This window comes from Portunus trituberculatus, chromosome 28 (genome assembly GCF_017591435.1).
Source record: "Portunus trituberculatus isolate SZX2019 chromosome 28, ASM1759143v1, whole genome shotgun sequence".
Taxonomy (NCBI): Eukaryota; Metazoa; Arthropoda; class Malacostraca; order Decapoda; family Portunidae; genus Portunus; species Portunus trituberculatus.
Window position 1 is genome coordinate 11176056 of NC_059282.1, and position 19958 is coordinate 11196013.

Below are 19958 nucleotides of genomic sequence, written 5' to 3' on the forward strand. Positions count from 1 at the left end.
AAATAAATAAAAGGCAGAATAAAAACCACGAGGAGAAAAAATAACAAGTGGGGAAACAAAGAAAGGAGGAGACACTTAAGGGAACAAAGAGGAATAAAAGGCGATAGAGAGGAGGAAGAGGAAGGCAATGAGGAAGAGGAGGATGATAAGGATAAAAGGAATAAAATAGAGAAAAACAAGAGGTAGGATAAAGGAAGGGATTGGTGAGAGAAACGTTAAGAAAATCGAATGTAAGAGAGAGAGAGAGAGAGAGAGAGAGAGAGAGAGAGAGAGAGAGAGAGAGAGAGAGAGAGAGAGAGAGAGAGAGAGAGAGTTGCAGCCATGTGCTCAGATGTTATTGATCCTCGGGAAAGACACTGAGCATCCCCCCTTCCTCCTCCTCCTCCTCCTCCTCCTCCTCCTCCTCCTCCTCCTCCTCCTCCTCCTCCTCCTCCTCCTCCTCCTCCTCCTCCTCCTCCTCCTCACCATCCTTCACCTTCCCTCTCATGCACCCTCTCTCTCTCTCTCTCTCTCTCTCTCTCTCTCTCTCTCTCTCTCTCTCTCTCTCTCATGCACTCCATTCGCCTACTCTTCTCGCTTCTTCTCTTTTCCTTCGTCTTCTCTCCATCCACTCAAACCTCTCTCTCTCTCTCTCTCTCTCTCTCTCTCTCTCTGTGTGTGTGTGTGTGTGTGTGTGTGTGTGTGTGTGTGTGTGTGTGTGTGTGTGTGTGTGTGTGTGTGTGTGTGTGTGTGTGGAGATAACGTTTCTCTCCTTTACCCTTATTCTCTTCTTCCTTTCTCCTCTCACGCACCTGGTTTCTCTTTCTCTCCTTTCATTACCAATTTCTTCTTCTCTCTTCTTTGTTCCTTTTCCCAACGTCCTCCTTTTCTACCTATATTCTTTCATCTTCTCCTCTTTCTTCTCTTTTCTTCCTCTTTATTCCCATTCTAGCGTTTTATAATTCTCTCTCTCTCTCTCTCTCTCTCTCTCTCACGTGCACGGTAGATTCCTTGTGCGTAAACATGTCACAAAGGAAAGTTTACACGCGCGTATCACCGACGTGTGTGTGTACGTGTGTGCGTGTACGTGTGTGCGTGTGCGTGGAAATGTTACGTACACAAATTGCTAGAATACCTAAAGGCCAGCGGTGTGCGTATTGGAATCGACACACACACACACACACACACACACACACACACACACACACACACACACACACACACACACACACAAGGTGACTGGGAGAGATATTGATCTGGTCTCCCAGGTAATGTTTTCCACGTCAACGTTACCACCACCTCCACCTCCTCCTCCTCCTCCTCCTCCTCCTCCTCTTCCTCTTCCTCTTCCTCCTCCTCCTCTTCCTCCACTCTCCTTCACTCCCTCTTTTTCCTTCAGTGGGAACGAAATCTCAGGTGTTGCTAAGGTGACGTGATTAACAAGCAAAGGTCACTGTGTTTTATCACCTGCCTTGTTATTACTATCATTATTACTATTATTATATTTACTACTACTACTACTACTACTACTACTACTACTACTATTTGTTGTAATGAAGTCCTCAGTAAAAAACATAGATTCCAGATGAACTTTCCTTATGGTGTGTGTGTGTGTGTGTGTGTGTGTGTGTGTGTGTGTGTGTGTGTGTGTGTGTGTGTGTGTGTGTGTGTGTGTGTGTGTGTGTGTGTGTGTGAGAAAGCCATTGCCGATAAAAAAAAACAAATTAAAAACTCTCTCTCTCTCTCTCTCTCTCTCTCTCTCTGCCCTGACACAATTACCGGCGCACAGCAAGCCACGTACACGATTCCTGACTATCACTGAGCACCCAATCCCTCCTCACAGCGCAGAGAGGTAAGGGTCACCTGACACACACACACACACACACACACACACACACACACACACACACACACACACACACACACACACACACACACACACACACACACACACGGTGATGAAAAATAGGAGGAATTTAGGATTAGTCGGTGTTTTCACGTGTTTTAATGTTTTTTTTTTTTTTTTTTTTTTTTTTGAGGTTAGTGGTGGGAAGGGATATTGTGTTTGATGTCTGGAGGGAGGGAGGGAGGGAAAGGGGATGGAAGGGAAGGAAGGAGTGTGAGACACGTGTTTGTTGGTGGGTGGATGGGTAGATAGGCGTGTATGTGGGGTAGGTGAATAGATAGATACATAGATACAAATAGATAGATAAATAGATAGACAAATATACACAAAGAAAGTCAAAATATAAATATATAGCCAGAAAGGTAGATAAATGGACAGAAACAGGTAGAAAAAAGAAACAAGGGATCTGAACACTTCGATAGACTCACTGATAGATAACAAGACACTATAAGTCACAGAAGACAGATCCAGCAGATAGATAGAGACAGGCAGACCGAAGAGACACAAACAGTGAGTCAGACGGCACACGGATACACACTTAAAGGTGGATAGATAGAGACAGACAACCAAAACAAAGAAAAAAATAAATTAAAACACAAACGCAAGCAACAAGAATAACAAAAACAGGCCAACGAAAATATTGTTCTTCATTCTCTCCCTGTAATTATATTTGGTGATTTTTCTTCCTCCCTTTAATTACCGTGGACTTGGCGGTGACCATGGCGAAGTATAAATAGATTTCCTTGAGTGACACATCAGATAACACGTGACAAGGTGCAGGTATTGACGCAGGTAAGATAATGAATCATAGGAAAGTGTATTTAACAAAGTCACCATCAACGAAATTAAATTAGGTGTACAGAGAAAGCATCAAGGGAACTTAACGCTAAATTGGACGCAGGTATGCAAACTCACGTAATTGAAGGACAGGTAAGATAAGGCCAGGTAGGGAAAGTAAACACATTATCCCACGTCAAAGTAATCAAGGAAATGAACGCAGGTAAGATAACAGATACGAAAAAAATAGTGATAGGAGCTAATTGCAAATATGAAACCAAATTGAAATGAAATTACAAACGAATGAAATAAAAAAAAAAGTTAAATTTGATCAATATGGATATTTTATGAGTGATAAAGATGAGTATTTACATTTAATGCATTTGTTTATCCACGACTCACTGTTGCCTGCTGCGCTTCACCTGCTATTAAAGGTAGCAGTGCGTGGCCTGCCCTCACCTGGCTACCCCCCTCACTCCCCTAAGGGCCAGACAGACGGTGCAGGCAGGAAAGGGTAAGTCAGGTTCCCTTTAATGTTGAAGAGCTAAATGAAGCTGGTTGGTCTGTGGCTTGCCTTCACCACACCTCACCTCGCAGCGCCAGCACACACACACACACACACACACACACACACACACACACACACACACACACACACACACACACACACACACACACACACACACACATTCTCCAAACTTATAAATAATATGTTTAAAAAACTGAGTTCGCAAGGTAAGAGTAACTACTAGTAGTAGTAGTAGTAGTAGTAGTAGTAGTAGTAGTAGTAGTAGTAGTAGTAGTAGTAGTAGTAGTAGTAGTAGTAGTAGTAGTAGTACTAGTAATAATAATAATAATAATAATAATAATAATAATAATAATAATAATAATAAACTAACATTATTGCTATTATCATTATCATTCCTACGGTCATCATTCTTATATATGGTAAAAATGTAGTTGTGTACCCATCAATACAGTTTGGCGGTGAACAGTGAAAACACCAGTAGAAAAGAACACAAAGGAAGAAACAAAGTTGAAAAGCAAATCCATATTCACACATATGATCTCTTCAGCAATATTAAAGACAACACACAATTCTCTGATCAATTAACAATACAGATGTACATGGGATATAAATTAAATAAATGAGAAAACTAACTGAAGCGGTACTCTCTCTCTCTCTCTCTCTCTCTCTCTCTCTCTCTCTCTCTCTCTCTCTCTCAGAATGTAAGAGTATACCATGGAATACTCGGCAGCTGACTCACCCATTCTCTATGTCAGACCTGTCAAAGAAAACGAAACCGTTCTCTAAACTCAGTGTAAACACCAGTTTTCTTCCACCTGTGAAGAGGCAAACTACACTATTTCGAAATGCACACCGAAAAATGGGAAAAAAATTCGAAAATACGGAAAATAAGACATGGTAAAAGATGTTAATGTAAATATAGGACTGCATAAATTCTCTCTCTCTCTCTCTCTCTCTCTCTCTAGTACAATTTACCTAATGACCTCACTGACCTTCACTCACTCATCCATGACCTGCCACATTCCACTTACGCCTCCACTTCCTCCATTCCATTCACCACTAAGGTCCCTCCACAGTCACCATCACCACAGCAATCACCATCACCTTCCAAAACTCGATCCTTTCTCTTACTTAATCCTTTCAGTACTATGACGCATTTTTATCACGAGTTTTGGGTGTCATTTGACGATTTTATTTGCAATAGGAAGGGTCTAAGGGGGACAGAAGATTAATGGCCATAGTCAGCTGTATAAAATCACCAAATAGTCACCACAATAGGTAAGAAAACGCGTCCTGGTACTGAAGGGGTTAAAATTAATGTCCTATTATACATTAAAGCTATCACCATTATCATAACCATTTACTATCGCCATTATTGCTGTTATCTCATCTATAGCTAACTATATTCTTTTGAAATCTACATATTAATTTTGTACAGTAGAAATACTATCACCATCACCATTATCATTCACTATTATCACCATCATCTATCTAATGCTCTTTTTCTCATAACCAAGCATTCGTCTTCCATTTACAAGTGTCACCATTACTACTACTTTCACCTTCACCATCACCCACACGTAAACTTCCTTCCTTCTCTCCATATTAACAAAACATCAATCAATCGGTATCTTGAACACCATCACCACCTCATCCAAACCTACGTATCTTTCCTTCTCTTCATAACAAACATTACTCATACAATACCACCACCACCACCACCACCACCACCCATAACTATGTACATAATTTTCTCTTTCACTCTCCCAGTTCAAATTCACCTCACACTCTTAATTCAATACGGCTCGGTGCATTTTTTAGGCCAATTTATGCACCTGGCAGTACTGTGGGGTCGTCAGAATATACTACGCTAATATTTCGTCCAGGAATAGTGTTGTGGAAGAGAAAGAGATGCGTTTTGGTATGGATTTTGTGAGCTTTCCGTGGGTGTGTGTGAATGGTGGTGCTAGTTGCCCATCGTTTGTTTCCCTCTTCCCATCACTCACCTGGAAAGAAAGAGAAACACAGGTATTAATTAGTGAGCTCGGGGGAAAGGTGGATAAAACATGTAGCATTATTACCATTGTTATTATTACTATAATTATCGGCAATATTAATATCATTATTATTACTGCTACTACATTACTATTGTTTCTATTATCATTATTATTAACATTCCTATTATTTATACTATAACTACTACTACTACTACTACTACTACTACTACTACTACTACTACCATATTTACAACCATTCTTTGTATATTAATAAATTTTGTTCAAGTACTGATGCTCTGTGTGTGTGTGTGTGTGTGTGTGTGTGTGTGTGTGTGTGTGTGTGTGTGTGTGTGTGTGTGTGTGTGTGTGTGTGTGCAGCAGCTGTGAGTCTGTAATGGGAGCTGTTCCGGAGGTAGAATAATAAGCCATTTCTCAAAGTGGGCATTAGTCACACACAGACACACACACACACACACACACACACACACACACACACACACACACACACACACACACACACACACACAGCATCAGTACTTGAACAAAATTTATTCTTCATACACAAAGAATAGTTGCAAATATAGTAGTAGTAGTAGTAGTAGTAGTAGTAGTAGCAGTAGTAGTAGTTGTTGTTGTTGTTGTTGTTGTTGTTGTTGTCATTGTTGTTCATTTTATGTAAACAATTTATCACTTCATTCACAATTCAAATCCCCAGAGAGAGAGAGAGAGAGAGAGAGAGAGAGAGAGAGAGAGAGAGAGAGAGAGAGAGAGAGAGAGAGAGAGAGAGAGAGAATGAAAGTTCCAACACACTCCCTTTTATTCCTCAAGTATATTTGTATTAAACATTTACACAGAAAATTTTTAGAAGTCCCTTGTGTATACAGACTGGAGGCGCGGCGAGGGGGAATGGGAATGAGTATGGGAATGGGAATGGGAATGGGAACAGGAAAGGAAAAATGTGTTAGCCTTTATTTCCTTAGTTTTTTTCTTTCCTTCTCAAATTCCTGTAAAAAGACGGACGGGATGAGATTAGATGGAGTAAAGGAGGGAAGGGAAGGGAGGGGGGGGGGGAAAGAAAGAGAAAGAGAAAGAGAGAGAGAGAGAGAGAGAGAGAGAGAGAGAATGGTGGGTAATTGAGTGGGTGGAAGAAAGGAAAGACGGAATGAAGGAAGGAAGGAAGGAAGGAAGGAAGGAAGGAAGGAAGGAAGGAAGGAAGGAAGGAAGGAAGGAGAGAGGAAGAAATAAGGGATGGATAAAAAAAAGGAAAGACGAAAAAAAAAAAATAATACTGAAATCAGCAGAAAAAAATGATGAATCGACTATAAATCAGGAGAGAGAGAGAGAGAGAGAGAGAGAGAGAGAGAGAGAGAGAGAGAGAGAGAGAGAGAGAGAGAGAGAGAGAGAGAGAGAGAGAGAGAGAGAGAGGAGTCCAATTCTGCCATCTCAAATATTTCATTCATCTCAACTTCCGGTCCATCAGACAGACAGGAAAAGGTCTAAACTCATCCAATCCTTATTTCTCTTCACCAATTTCCTCCTCCTCCATTTTTCCTCCATCTTCCTCCTCCGTTTTTTCCTCCATTTTCCTCCTCTTCCTCCTCCTCCTCCTCCTGCTACTACTAATGTTGCCTTTTTCCCTACTTGTACTATTTTTCTCTTTACTTTCTCTTTTCTCTTCCTCTTCCTCCTCCTTCTCCTACTACTACTACTACTACAACCACCACCACCACCTCCATCACTACTACTACACTACAACTACTACTACTACTACTACAACTACTAATACACTATTACTACTACTAATACAATTTCCTATTCCAGCCTTTTCATCTTCTTCTCCTTCTCCTTCTCCTCCTTCTTCTTCTCCTCCTCCTCCTCCTCCTCCTCCTCCTCCTCCTCCTCCTCCTCCTCCTCTATTACTACCACTATTACTCTTCCCACTCTTTTCTTCTCTGCTATCCCTTACCCATTCTCCTCCTCTACCTCCTCCTCTTCCTATTCTTACCCTTCACATCCATCTCCCTTCTTCACTGTCCTACACGGCCAAGTCTATTACGGCAAGGAGTAAGAAGGACGCGGCTCAAGGACTCAAAGGACTCTCTAGCATATGTCAGTATAAAGGATTATGCATCTTTTGGTGTATAGATTTAAGATGATGTTTGAAGTGGAGGAGGAGGAGGAGGAGGAGGAGAACTAGAAGGAGGAGAACTAGAAGGAGAAGAAGAAAGAGAAGAAGAAAGAGATAAAGAGAAGTAGAATTAGAAGGAGAAGGAGGAGGAAAAGGAGGAGGAAAGATGAAACACAACAAAAACAACAAAACAAGAATAAAAAGGCGAAAGAAAAAAAAGAATAACAAAGACAACACGTAGGAAAGAGACAAGGAAGGCGTCAGCGATAAAGGAGGGAGAAAAAAGGAGGGGAATAAAGAAGGAAGAAGGAAAAAAGTGATGCTGTCAAAAAGAAGAGAAGGTTGTAGAGATACTATAATGAGGCGTAATAAGGATAATGGACACTCGGAGGAGGAGGAGGAGGAGGAGGAGGAGGAGGAGGAGGAGGAGGAGGAGGAGGAGGAGGAGGAGGTGAGAGAAGGAAGGAATATAGGAACAGGAGAAAAGACGAAAGGAAGGAAGGATAAAAACAAAGTAAAAAGAGAAGAAGAAGAGAAGGAGGAGAGAGAGGAATGAATATAGGAACAGGAGAAAAGACGATAAAAAACAATGTAAAAATGAGTAATAAGGGCAATTTTTAGAAACACATGGAGGTAAATTACAATAAAATAAATATATGGAAGAAAAACGGTAGAAAGGAAGAAAAAAAAATTGATAAATGAAAGAATGGATGAATAATGAAAAGAAATAAAAATAATAGGAAAGCTGAAGGGACGGAAATGGAAAAAAAAAATGGAAAGGTGAAAAATAGAACCCAGACGAAAGAAAAGAAATTAAAATACAACATACAGGAAAAAAGGAGGGAAAAACATGACAAACTAACAAAACAATGAAAAAAGAAAGGGAGAGAAACAATATACGGTGAAAATAAAAAAAAAAGAAAAGAAAATGAAACCAAAGTATGAAAACGCAGGAAAAGAGGAAAATATGAAAAAAAAGCTAATAATACGAACAAAAACTGAAAAAATGAATGAAAACGTGAACAAAATAAGGTGAAAATAAAACGCAAAGAAAAGAAAACGGAAGGAAAGAAAGCAGTACATGAAAATAGAGGAAAAAGGGAAAAACATGACAAACACTAACAATACAAACAAACAGTGAAAATGAGATGGAGACAAACAAAATAAGATGAAAACAACGCAAAAAGAAAAGAAAACGGAAGGAAAGCAATAAAGGAAAATACAGGAAAAAAGGGAAAAAAAATATGACAAACACACTAACAATAAAAAAAAAAAAATGAGAGATGGAAACTATCACTAAACCAAGAAAGAAAATAGAAAACCAGTACATGAAAATACAGGAAAAATGGAGGAAAAACATGGAAAAAATACACTAACGATACAATACGAGACATCTTTCCCCATTCCTACCCCACGAGATGTCACGAGGAAAAATTTTTGGTTTATTTTCACCTTGTTACCTTTCCGTAGTTACTCCCCACCCCCCACCCCACCCACCAGCCACCTGTCCTGGCTCCTCAGTCACCTGTCACCTGCCTGTCAACTCCCCGTCACTCACTCAGGTAGAGGACAATACCTGTAATTATTTAGAACGCAACTTTTTTTTTCTGTTCTTTTCTTTTAATTAATTCTGGATCTTAAGGTACATATTTTTTTTTTCTTATTTTCTATTTTTTTTTTCGTATATATACATTGCTATTTATTTTTGTCTTTCTATCATTTATTTATTATTTTTTCTTTTTAATGATTTTTTTTCTTTCTTTTTATATTTTTTTTTTCTTTTTTTTTTTATTGTTTTTCTTTTTCGTTTTATTTTTTCTTTCTATCTTTTTCTTTTTTTTTTTTTTACTTTTCTTTCAGTTCATTCAACATCATGAAATTAAAATTGACTTATCTATTTTCTACCTTTCATTTATTCGCTTTGGACTTTTCCTATGCATAAAATGACTCCTTGTTTTCCTTATTTTATCAATCAACACTCTCACAATTAACATTAACAAAATTCTGTCACTCATTCTTCTTTTCTTAACCTTTACATTCCTCATTTATCGTAATTCATACTTTCTTTATCTCAAATTCAGGTCTTCAAGATACATTTTTTCTATCAATTAATTCGTCAACCGATCTTCGTACATAGATTCTACATCAATCATCCACATAAATATCACCTTCCTTCATTAGCATCTTCAGTACTGGAATGCATTGTTACCATTAGTTTTAAGTGTGATTAGACGATTTTATTGACATTAGCAAGGGTCTATATCAGTTTTAAGTGTGATTAAATGATCTTATTGACATTAGCAAGAGTCTATTTCAGGTTTAAGTGTGATTAGACGATTTTATTGACATCAGCAAGGGTCTATATCAGTTTTAAGTGTGATTAGACGATTTTATTGACATTAACCAGAGTCTATTTCAGGTTTAAGTGTGATTAGACGATTTTATTGACATCAGCAAGGGTCTATATCAGTTTTAAGTGTGATTAGACGATTTTATTGACATTAGCAAGGGTCTATGGATGTCAGAAGATTAAAGGCCGGAGTCTTCACTATTCTAATCCACCCAGAAGTTTCTGAAGCTGTATCAAATCGCTAAATAATAGGTACAATGTAAATGAAAATGCGTCATGGTACTGATGGGGTTCTCTCTCTCTCTCTCTCTCTCTCTCTCTCTCTCTCTCTCTCTCTCTCTCTCGCCTGGCCTACCGTTTCCAATTCTTTTTAATATAACCTCTCCTTTCTATTTCATCTCAGCATTTCATCATATTTTTTCCCTCCTCCTCATTTGGAATTCTTCTCGCTGTTTATATCATCCCTCCATCTTTCACTCAATCTCTCCTGCTTCCTCTTCTTCAGCCAATCTTTCCTGCTTCCTCCTCTTCCTCCAAAGTAATCAAGTCCTTTCAAAAAATTAGTCTAAATCTTTATCTCTCATTAATTACCTTTTTCTTTAATTTATGCAACGAGGAGAGAGAGAGAGAGAGAGAGAGAGAGAGAGAGAGAGAGAGAGAGAGAGAGAGAGAGAGAGAGAGAGAGAATTTACTTGAGGTACTTTTCCTACTTACTGATGAATTGGAGGAGGAGGAGGAGGAGGAGGAGGAGGAGGAGGAGGAGGAGGAGGAGGAGGAGGAAATTATAAGGAAAAGAATGTTAAAGCAAAGAGAGATGAAAAGAGGAGAAAGAGAAAACGTGGAGGAGGAGGAGGAGGAGGAGGAGGAGGAGGAGGAGGAGGAGGAGGAGGAGGAGGAGGAGGAGGAGGAGGAGGAGGAGGAATATTAGAAGCACGAGGAATACAAAATGAGAAGGATGGAAGAAGGAAAAATGAAAGACGAAAAGCAGAGATGAAACAAAGGAGGAAAGATGAGAAGAAAAGAAGGAAAGGAAGAGGACAAAATGAGAAATGATGAAGGGAAATGTACATGAAATAAGACGAAAGAGAGAGGGGAAAAAAAAGACGCCTAAATGAAAAAAATAAAAAAGGAAATGAGAAATGAGAAAAGAAGAAGAAGAAGAAGAAGAAGAAGAAGAAGAAGAAGAGAGAACAGAGACGAGGAAAAAAAGAATGAAAAATGAAAATGACCGCGAGAAGGAATAAAAACACAGAAAAAGATGAAGGAAAGTGGACTTGGAAGTGAGAGGGAGTGTGTGGGAGTGAGAGGGAAAGAGGGAGAGAGTGAGAGAGAGGAAAAGAGAAGCAGTTAGGTGTAAGAGTGAGTGAGGGAATGGTATAAACTACGCTATTTTTACCAGAGAAAGTGTGACATACGACTTGAAAATCTAGAGTTATGAGGGACGGAGTAATGGTGGTGGTGGTGGTGGTGGTGGTGGTGGATATTTTACTTCTGCCCAACTCATGAAAGAGAGAAAAAAAAAAAAAAGGGGGAAAGGGGAGATGAAGGGATAGGAATGCAGAGGGAGAGGAAGGGAGAGGAAGGGACACAAGGAGAAGAAGGGAGAGGATGACACGAAGGAGAAGAAGGGAGAAGGAGACAAAGGAGAAGGAGAGAGAGAGAGAGAGAGAGAGAGAGAGAGAGAGAGAGAGAGAGAGAGAGAGAGAGAGAGAGAGAGAGAGAGAGAGAGAGAGAGAGAGAGAGAGTCAACTAGGTACAAAATATCACAGAACGGAGATGATGAAAGCTAAGGAAGAGGAAAGGGAAGAGGAAGAGGAAGGGTGAAGGGAGGCTGTATGGGAGGGTAGAGGACTGCTAGGAAAGAGGAAGACAGTGGGAGAGGATGGGTAAGAAGGATATGGGGGATGGGAATGGAAGAAGTGTGATGGGAGGTGATTTCGGAAGATTGATAAAATTTTGTTGTTGTTGTTGTTGTTATTATTATTGCTGTTGCTGGTGGTATTGTTGTTGTTGTTGTTGTTGTTTTTATTGTTGTCACGTCCTCTTCCTCCTCCTCCTCCTCCTCCTCCTTCTTCTTCTTCTTCTTCTTCTTCTTCTTCTTCTTCTTCCTTCCCCCTCCCCCTCCTCCTCCTCCTCCTCCTCCTCGTATTGAAGAAGAAAATGTTCTATACTTTCCCTTCCCGTCCTTCAATATTACGGAGGTGTGTGTGTGTGTGTGTGTGTTCGTTACCTGCTTCCCGATACTAAATACAAAGATTTCCCTTCGAATGAGTCACTGCCATGCTTAAAGGAGGAGGAGGAGGAGGAGGAGGAGGAGGAGGAGGAGGAGGAGGAATACATAGGAATACATAGGAAAGACGAGTGACAGGAGGCCTTGCGACCTATAACGAGGTCACTCGTTTACTAAACTACACGTACAGAAGCTACATACTTAGTAGGAGGTAAGGATAGAATAGATGAAGCTCCTCCCCACCCACCAATCTCTCCGGCGTCACCCGGCAAGAAATAAGACGAAAAATACACCCCGAGTGTTGAGAAGGACAATCGGGGAAATTTACACAGGAAAGATGGGAAAAAAAGAGAGTACTAATGGAACTACTACTATCGCTAAGAAAAAGAGATATCTAGTGTAACTACTACTATCGCTAAAAGGAGGAGGAGGAGGAGGAGGAGGAGGAGGAGGAGGAAGGAGAAGGAGAAGGAGAAGGAGAAGGAGAAGGAGAAGGAGAAGTAGAGGAGGAGGAGGAGGTAGAGGAGGAAAAGATAAAGAGGAGAGAATTGAGAGCGCCAGGGTTCGAATGTAGAGCTAGGTGACAAGTCTTGGGCATATTTCTATACAGGGCAGTCCGTATTCACCTCCCAGTAGTAGAAAAACACACACGGAATTCCAAAGAGAGAAGAGGAGGCGGGAAGGAGAAATCTGACCATCTGCCAACTACGATATCAAACTGACACACCTCCAAGGCTTTCGTTTATATTTAACCCCTTTCAGTACCATGACGCGTTTCCATATTCACTCTGCTTACTATTTGGTGATTTTACACAGCTTCAGAAATTCGTGTAGGGGATTAAAATAGTGAAGACCCTGGCCATTAATCTTCTGAACATCATAGACCCTTCGCACACAAATCTCAAGGTAAAAATGCGTCCCAGTATTGAAGATGTAATAAATTAAGATGTAAAATGTATGTTAGTAACAAATAAATAAAAAAAAAAAATCATATTGTTATAAAAAAAAACACAAAATGATGAGAAAAGCAAAATTGAAATCAAATGCATAGGATCTGAAATAAATAAGAATGGAGAGACGTGTGTGTGTGTGTGTGTGTGTGTGTGTGTGTGTGTGTGTGTGTGTGTGTGTGTGTGTGTGTGTGTGTGTGTGTGTGTTCGTGCTTTCTGCATGCAAAGTGGGTAAGCAAATTGGGTTCCTTGTCTCACTTAATTGTCGAGTAAAGTGAAAGCGAGCGGGTCCCTTTAAATTGGTGAAGTGTGTGTGTGTGTGTGTGTGTGTGTGTGTGTGTGTGTGTGTGTGTGTGTGTGTGTGTGTGTGTGTGTGTGTGTGTGTGTGTACGAGTGAGTGAGCGAGAAAATGACTGAGTTGTATATCAGAAAAAGAAAGATGAAGGGATGGTCGAAGAAGACTCAGAGGAGGAGGAGGAGGAGGAGGAGGAGGAGGAGGAGGAGGAGGAGGAGGAGGAGGAGGAGGAGGAGGAAAGGGAGATGAGACAAAGGAAGGTTTGGCATTTCTCCAGAATCCTTGCGCTCACTCACTCACTCTCTCTCACACTCACACACACACACACACACACACACACACACACACACACGAAAAAATGAGAAATAAAGGAAAGGCTTGAAAACAGAGGAATGGGAATGAAAAATGAGAATGCGGAAAAAAAAGGAGGAGGAGGAGGAGGAGGAGGAGGAGGAGGAGGAGGAGGAGGAGGAGGAGGAAAATGTTGACATTGAAGACGAGATGCTGGACACGTCCCCTGTTGCTCCAAGGACTGCAAGGTGGAGATAAGCGAGGGGAGAGGGAGAGGGGGAGGGAGAGAGAGGGAGAGGGTGGGAGGGAGAAAGGGAGGGAGAGGGGAGGAGTTATGATACGGTATATAAGGAACCATGGTGTTGAGAGAGAGAGAGAGAGAGAGAGAGAGAGAGAGAGAGAGAGAGAGAGAGAGAGAGAGAGAGAGAGAGAGAGAGAGAGAGGAAATCGCTACGGAGTGAGAGAAAATCCAATTAAATATGCCAAAAGTTCTATTGGTTTATCGGAGGGTGGATTGGGGTCCTCTCTCTCTCTCTCTCTCTCTCTCTCTGTTCTAATTTCTTTGAGTAACTTTACATCCAAATATTCCCTCCCTCTCTTTTTTTCCAATTTTTCCCACTTCTTACTCTCTTTCCTCTCCTCTCCGTCTTTCCCTCGTTCCTCCAAGGCCAGTTCATTATGACCAACCCTCCTCCTCCCTCTCTCTCTCTCTCTCTCTCTCTCTCTCTCACTGTCCTAGTTTTTGAAGACAATCAGAAAAATCTCAGTCTTCCAACTCCCACGAGCGAGGGAGGGAGAGAAGAAAGAAAGGAGGGAGGGAATGTGGGAGGGAGGAAGGAGGGAGGGAGGAAGAAAATAATAAAACTATGCTGCTTCTCTTAATGATGATAATGATATGATGATAATTATATGATGATGATGGAGGAGGAGGAGAAGGAGGAGGAGGAGGAGGAGGAGGAGGAGGAGGAGGAGGAGGAGGAGGAGGAGGAGGAGGAGGAGGAGGAGGAGGAGGAAGAAAAAAAATGTTTGGCGCTAATGTTTCTGATAGGGATAATGATAAAGAGGAGGACTAAGCTGCGAGGAGGAGGAAGAGGAAGAGGAGGAGGAGGAGGAGGAAGAGGAGGAGGAGGAGGAGCTTAATCCGTACGAGATCTGATGGGGATTTAATGGAAACCTAACGATTAATAATAAATATCAAGGCTTTAAATCCAAAAAGCCTTAAGACGATTTAATATGAATTTACTTAATTTATCGAGAGAGAGAGAGAGAGAGAGAGAGAGAGAGAGAGAGAGAGAGAGAGAGAGAGAGAGAGAGAGAGAGAGAGAGAGAGAATTATCCTCTTTACCAGCCTATAAAAAGCAAGGCAGAAAAAGAAGAAGAAGAAGAAGAAGAAGAAGAAGAAGAAGAAGAAGAAGAAGAAGAAGAAGAAAGAAGGAATCAACAACAACAACAACAACAACAACAACGACAGCGATGATGACAATAGAGTTAACGTTTTCAAGAGATACTATCAATGTTACCACGTTGTCAATCTTTCCTAGGTACATTCGTCACTGCTAACACTGAGACCACCGTATCAAATTGCTTCTATGGACGTAATCAACAAGAATATGAGACCAATTTAATCCAAGTCCCGAAGTATGTTTTGAAGGAGCTGTAGTATAAAAAGTAAGTCTTATTAAGTGTAAACTGATTAAAATTGACTAACTGTGACTAACTGTATTGTATGTATTAAAATAAGTATTGAAGAAACTCTAGTCTTATAAAAACTGTAAATTCACTAACTGTTAATATTTTTGGAAGGACTTAAAGAACAAGGATACGAGGTTAATTTAATCAAACTATGTGAAGTACGTTTTTGAAGGAGTGAAGTATAGCAATAGGTCTTACAAAACTGTAGATAATAGGAAAGATTGACGAGCTGTGAAGGAGTTTATCAGAAATATTCCCACGTAAAGTCTATGGTTTCTCCTTCTCAGGTTTCACTAACAGAGCCAAGGAAAGATATAGACGATGTTCAATTCCCAACCAGCGATATGGAAAAATCAAGAATCCCAAACGCAATTCTAATACCTTAACCATTTGTTGCATCCTCTCTTCCTCCGTGCGCTATAAGGACACAGGCACCAGTCACACAGTTTTGGTGGAGACTATATCTGGCACACATTCACATTTCCCCTGACAGCCACTTCCCTCTCGTCCCTGCTTCACTACGAGAGCCAAGGAAAGATATAGACGATGTTCAATTCTCAACCAGCGATATGGAAAAATCAAGAATCCTAAACGTAATCTATAGAACCTTTTAGAGCAACAAGGAAGAAAAGAGTATAAAAAGAGTAAACTATCCAATGTGTAGGTAGTTTTATCCTCAGAGATCCCTGTAGAAAAAAACAACAACAAATGTTTTACCCACTAAAAACTTCCACTTCTCCCTTTTCTTTCTTCTTTTTCCTTTTTTTAAGGTTTTTAATATCCTTCTCTCCACTTCTTTTTTTCATTCATTTTTCTTCATTCTGTTACTTCTCTTCCTTTCGTCTCTTATTCCTCTTGTTTCCCCTCCTCTTCCTCTTCATCTGGTCTTACAGTACTTTGTGATTAAGGAAACATGTCAAACACCAATGAAAGGGTTGAGTAACAAAAGACATTCACTTCCACTGTACATCGTCTTTTCCCTTAGCGTTACGTCGTCTTCAGCTCACGACCTTCCTGGAACACACAAGGACTTGGAGGTACAAAGATTCCAAGTCCAGAGGGAGTAGGACGCGTTGCTTTGCTCTTTCCAGCGACTACAGAGCAAGGAGTCAAATGCAGACACATTCCCCTTCCTGCTGCATATTCCTCATTTTCATCTGCCCCGCACACGCCCCGCTGGGAAGGCTGGCACGGTGTTCACTTATGGAAACTACGTACGAGTATTTGCTTGTTTACTTCATGCATTCACCAGTCAAACATGGCGTAGATTGCCCCGCCACCACCACCACTACTATCGAGTCTAGCATACACCACGACTATTATTATGCTGACTATGCTTTTACTATCGCCCTCATCACCATCTTAAATAATTCATCCATAATTACAGCAATATAATGGAACTGTTCTATAACCACAATCACTACTACTATCCTGAAACCCACACACACACACACACACACATTAATCCATAACCAAGCAGTCCCTTCACACCATCATCCAGTCTTAACTCAGGTACCAGGTAAGCAAAGGAACAGAAGGGACAGGTAAGGCAGGAAGGTAAGACAGGTTAGCCGGGGGGAAGACGCAGGTGTTCTCACGTTAATAAAAGTTTGAAAGCAGTATTGGCAGTGTAGATGCATGAGGGGGCTTACAGAGGCCTTGGGGATATTCTGAGCCAGCGAGCTGAAGGAGACGCGAAGGTTAAAGGTCAGAAAGGTGTTGTTTGCTGGCTTTTAGAGGCGTGCTTTATCTGAAGAAGGAAAAAGTGTCAGTTTCTTTTTCTTTTCTTTTTTTTTTTTTTTTTTTTTGTGGGTGAGGTGGTGTTGATGTGTTTGTAATGTTGTTGTTGTTGTTGTTGTTGTTGTCGATGGTGATTGTCGCAGATTATGATTGATAACTAAACCAAGAAAACATAAAAAGAAACCTACAGAAATAAGAAAAGGTAAATAAAATCAAATAAATAAATAAAATAGATAACAATACTAACTACGAAAAAATATCCCTCCAATAAACTCATCCTGCAATTCATCTGAGCTCCCGCCAACATTCTATCTTTACCCCGTCAAGCTGTAACTAAAGTCGCCGCTGTGGATGAGGCTGGAAGGAAGCTCCGGTGTTCCCGCCACGCAAGGCACGGGGCAAAGTTACGTAAGAGGGAAAAAAAGCCAATTTAAAGTTTTGTAAGTAATGTGATGCCCTGGTTTTAAGTGGTTAAGTCGCACTGAGCTACGGAACACTTTTTGCCATTACTTCAGCTATCCTCACGTAAAGTTTTAATAAAGTGGACTACCCAAGAATTCAAAGATTACTTATAAAAATACTTGGCGGAACGCTGAACACTTTTTACCGCTATTTCAATTATCTTTTCTTGGAGTTGCGATAAAGCGAACCCCGCAAACACTTCCAGAAATCCTTAGAGAAAATAACATTACGTCAAGTGTACACGTAACAGTTGTGTACGTAAAATGTCCCCTGAGTACCAAAACTCGAAACAGAATCCAACACTCTTCGCACATCAATATCACGTAAGGGACAAATTCACAACAAAACTACTCCCAAACCTTTAAGATTTATTGAACTTTGACAATGAAACAAGAGCTATTAAGTAATGTATCTCACCTTGGTATTAGTGCAGCGATTTTTTATTTATTTTTTTTTTTCTATATGCCATGTGAGCTTTTCACGGGAATTTATGGGGTGAAGGATATACTTTTTGGGATACCTCCTATCACAAAGCCCACCCGCTAGGAAACCCTTGCCCCAAGTGAGGAAGCCCAACCTTCAAGAGTTTTTGGCTGACACTTTTCCACTTTTTAGAGAGCCAGCACTCAAGTGGGCCTTTTTTCTTTAATCTTTTCTTCTTTTTTTTGCCCTTGGTTGGCCCTCTTCCCTACATAAGAAAAAAAGTCAGAAGTGTGTGGTACTGGAGGCACGTATCGAACATTTCTGTAATCATTCTTCTCAAGATAAGATATTGCGGCCATTATAAGAGGCGGACTGTGAATAAAGCGATTTTAAATTAGATTAATGTCAGAAGAAACATAAATTACAGTATGGAGGAAGTGGTTTTTGGTTTAGTTTTAAGGTAAGGCAACGCAACAACTTAGGTCATATGGCGCCTCTACAATTCATTAATTAACACTACATAATGGTTATTGTATATTTCTGTAATCACCAAACTTCGGCACAAAAACATAACGTACATGTCTTAATTAAAACTGAATAAGGCGATTTGAATTATTCTCGACCACTGTTGGAAGAGGGTGTGGATTACGGGAAGCAATCATCGCATACTTCTGTAATCACTTTGACAGTTAAATATAACACGTTACAATCTAAATGTCTGAACTAAAATTGAACAGAGCGGTATTAAAGGCTCTCGATCAGTCTGGAGTGAAATGAATTACAGGAGGCAATTATCGCATACTTGTGTAATTACTTTGTGTAAAATGTAACAAGGATTCCATAACACATCACGTCACAGAAGCTTTTACATCACGCACGCTCTTAACACCACATCAGCATCGAAAGTGAAGAGAATTACAATAAAATAATGATCACACACACACACACACACACACACACACACACACACACACACACACACACACACACACTCATTCTGAAAGTAAAACGTAACACAGCGCTCACACACAAAACCGTGGCAGAGGGAAGAATGAATAAAAGAACCTGTTTGACGATCCAGATTAATTAAGAACGCGCCAGATGGTAAAGGAAGGGAATTATCGTCCACTTCTTTGATGACTTAATTCGGCACGCTGGGAGAGACTCGATAAGGCGTGTACATACTGCTCAGCCTTCGCTCCCGCCTAGTGAGTGACGCGCATCGTGAAAGCTGTAATCTAGTTCAAGTAAAATGAGATAATGATAATCCAGGCAATTAGTTTATTTCAAAGGATGTAATTAGTTTATTTCAATCTGGAAAACAAGGTGATGCGAGAGAGAGAGAGAGAGAGAGAGAGAGAGAGAGAGAGAGAGAGAGAGAGAGAGAGAGAGAGAGAGAGAGAGAGAGAGAGAGAGAGAGAGAGAGATTTTCACTTATATAGTATCGAACGAAAAGGAAAAATTGAGGGAGAAATCAGAAAAGAAGACAATAATAGGAAGAAATGAGAGAAAATAAATTCAAATAAATAAACAAAACCAAAAATCTAGAAAAAAAAAAAAAAAAAAAAAAAAAAAAAAAAGGAAAACCATTAAAAAGATAACGCAGATGTTTCGAGAGGCAAAACAGGAGAGAAGAATATGAAAAAGATCGGACATTTCATTAGCCTGATAAGCAAGAGCGAAGAGGGCGAGATAGGAAGATGAGGAGGGACGGGGACGAAAGACGAGAGATGAAAGGAGGAGGAGGAGGAGGAGGAGGAGGAGGAGGAGGAGGAGGAGGAGGAGGAGGAGGAGGAGGAGGAGGAGGAGGAGGAGGAGGAGGAGGACATGTCGGTATCTGCTCCCCATCGATTACGGGTAACGTTTATCACAGCTCCTCCTCTTCCTCCTCCTCCTCCTCCTCCTCGTCTCCCTGAAGATCAATAGACAGACAACTCTCTAAAATGACGAAAATACAAGGAAATCCATTAAGAGTCGCCCCTTCTCCCCAAAAACTTTCCCAATTTGAGGGATATGAGGAAAATGGCTCGTCACGGCTGCCAAAATGTTCCTTTCCTTTTTGCTGGCAACACTGCAACTATCAATGAGAAAATGTGGCGAATTGAGACTTATGGAAATGTAATCGTTGGATGTTACCGCTAATCTCCTCTCTCTCTCTCTCTCTCTCTCTCTCTCTCTCTCTCTCTAGTGATTTTGGGTTCACGTCTTG

At 40.5% G+C, this 19958-nt stretch overlaps 1 long non-coding RNA gene across 1 annotated transcript in view; it reads right to left on the minus strand.

Annotated features, from left to right (window-relative positions):
• Nucleotides 1-3960: 3960 nt before the first annotated feature.
• LOC123510260 overlaps nt 3961-19958 on the minus strand; it is a 119379-nt gene continuing 103381 nt past the window's right edge. The window contains exon 3 of the long non-coding RNA XR_006676447.1: nt 3961-5197. This is a non-coding gene — a long non-coding RNA (uncharacterized LOC123510260). The remainder of the gene's footprint in view (nt 5198-19958) is intronic.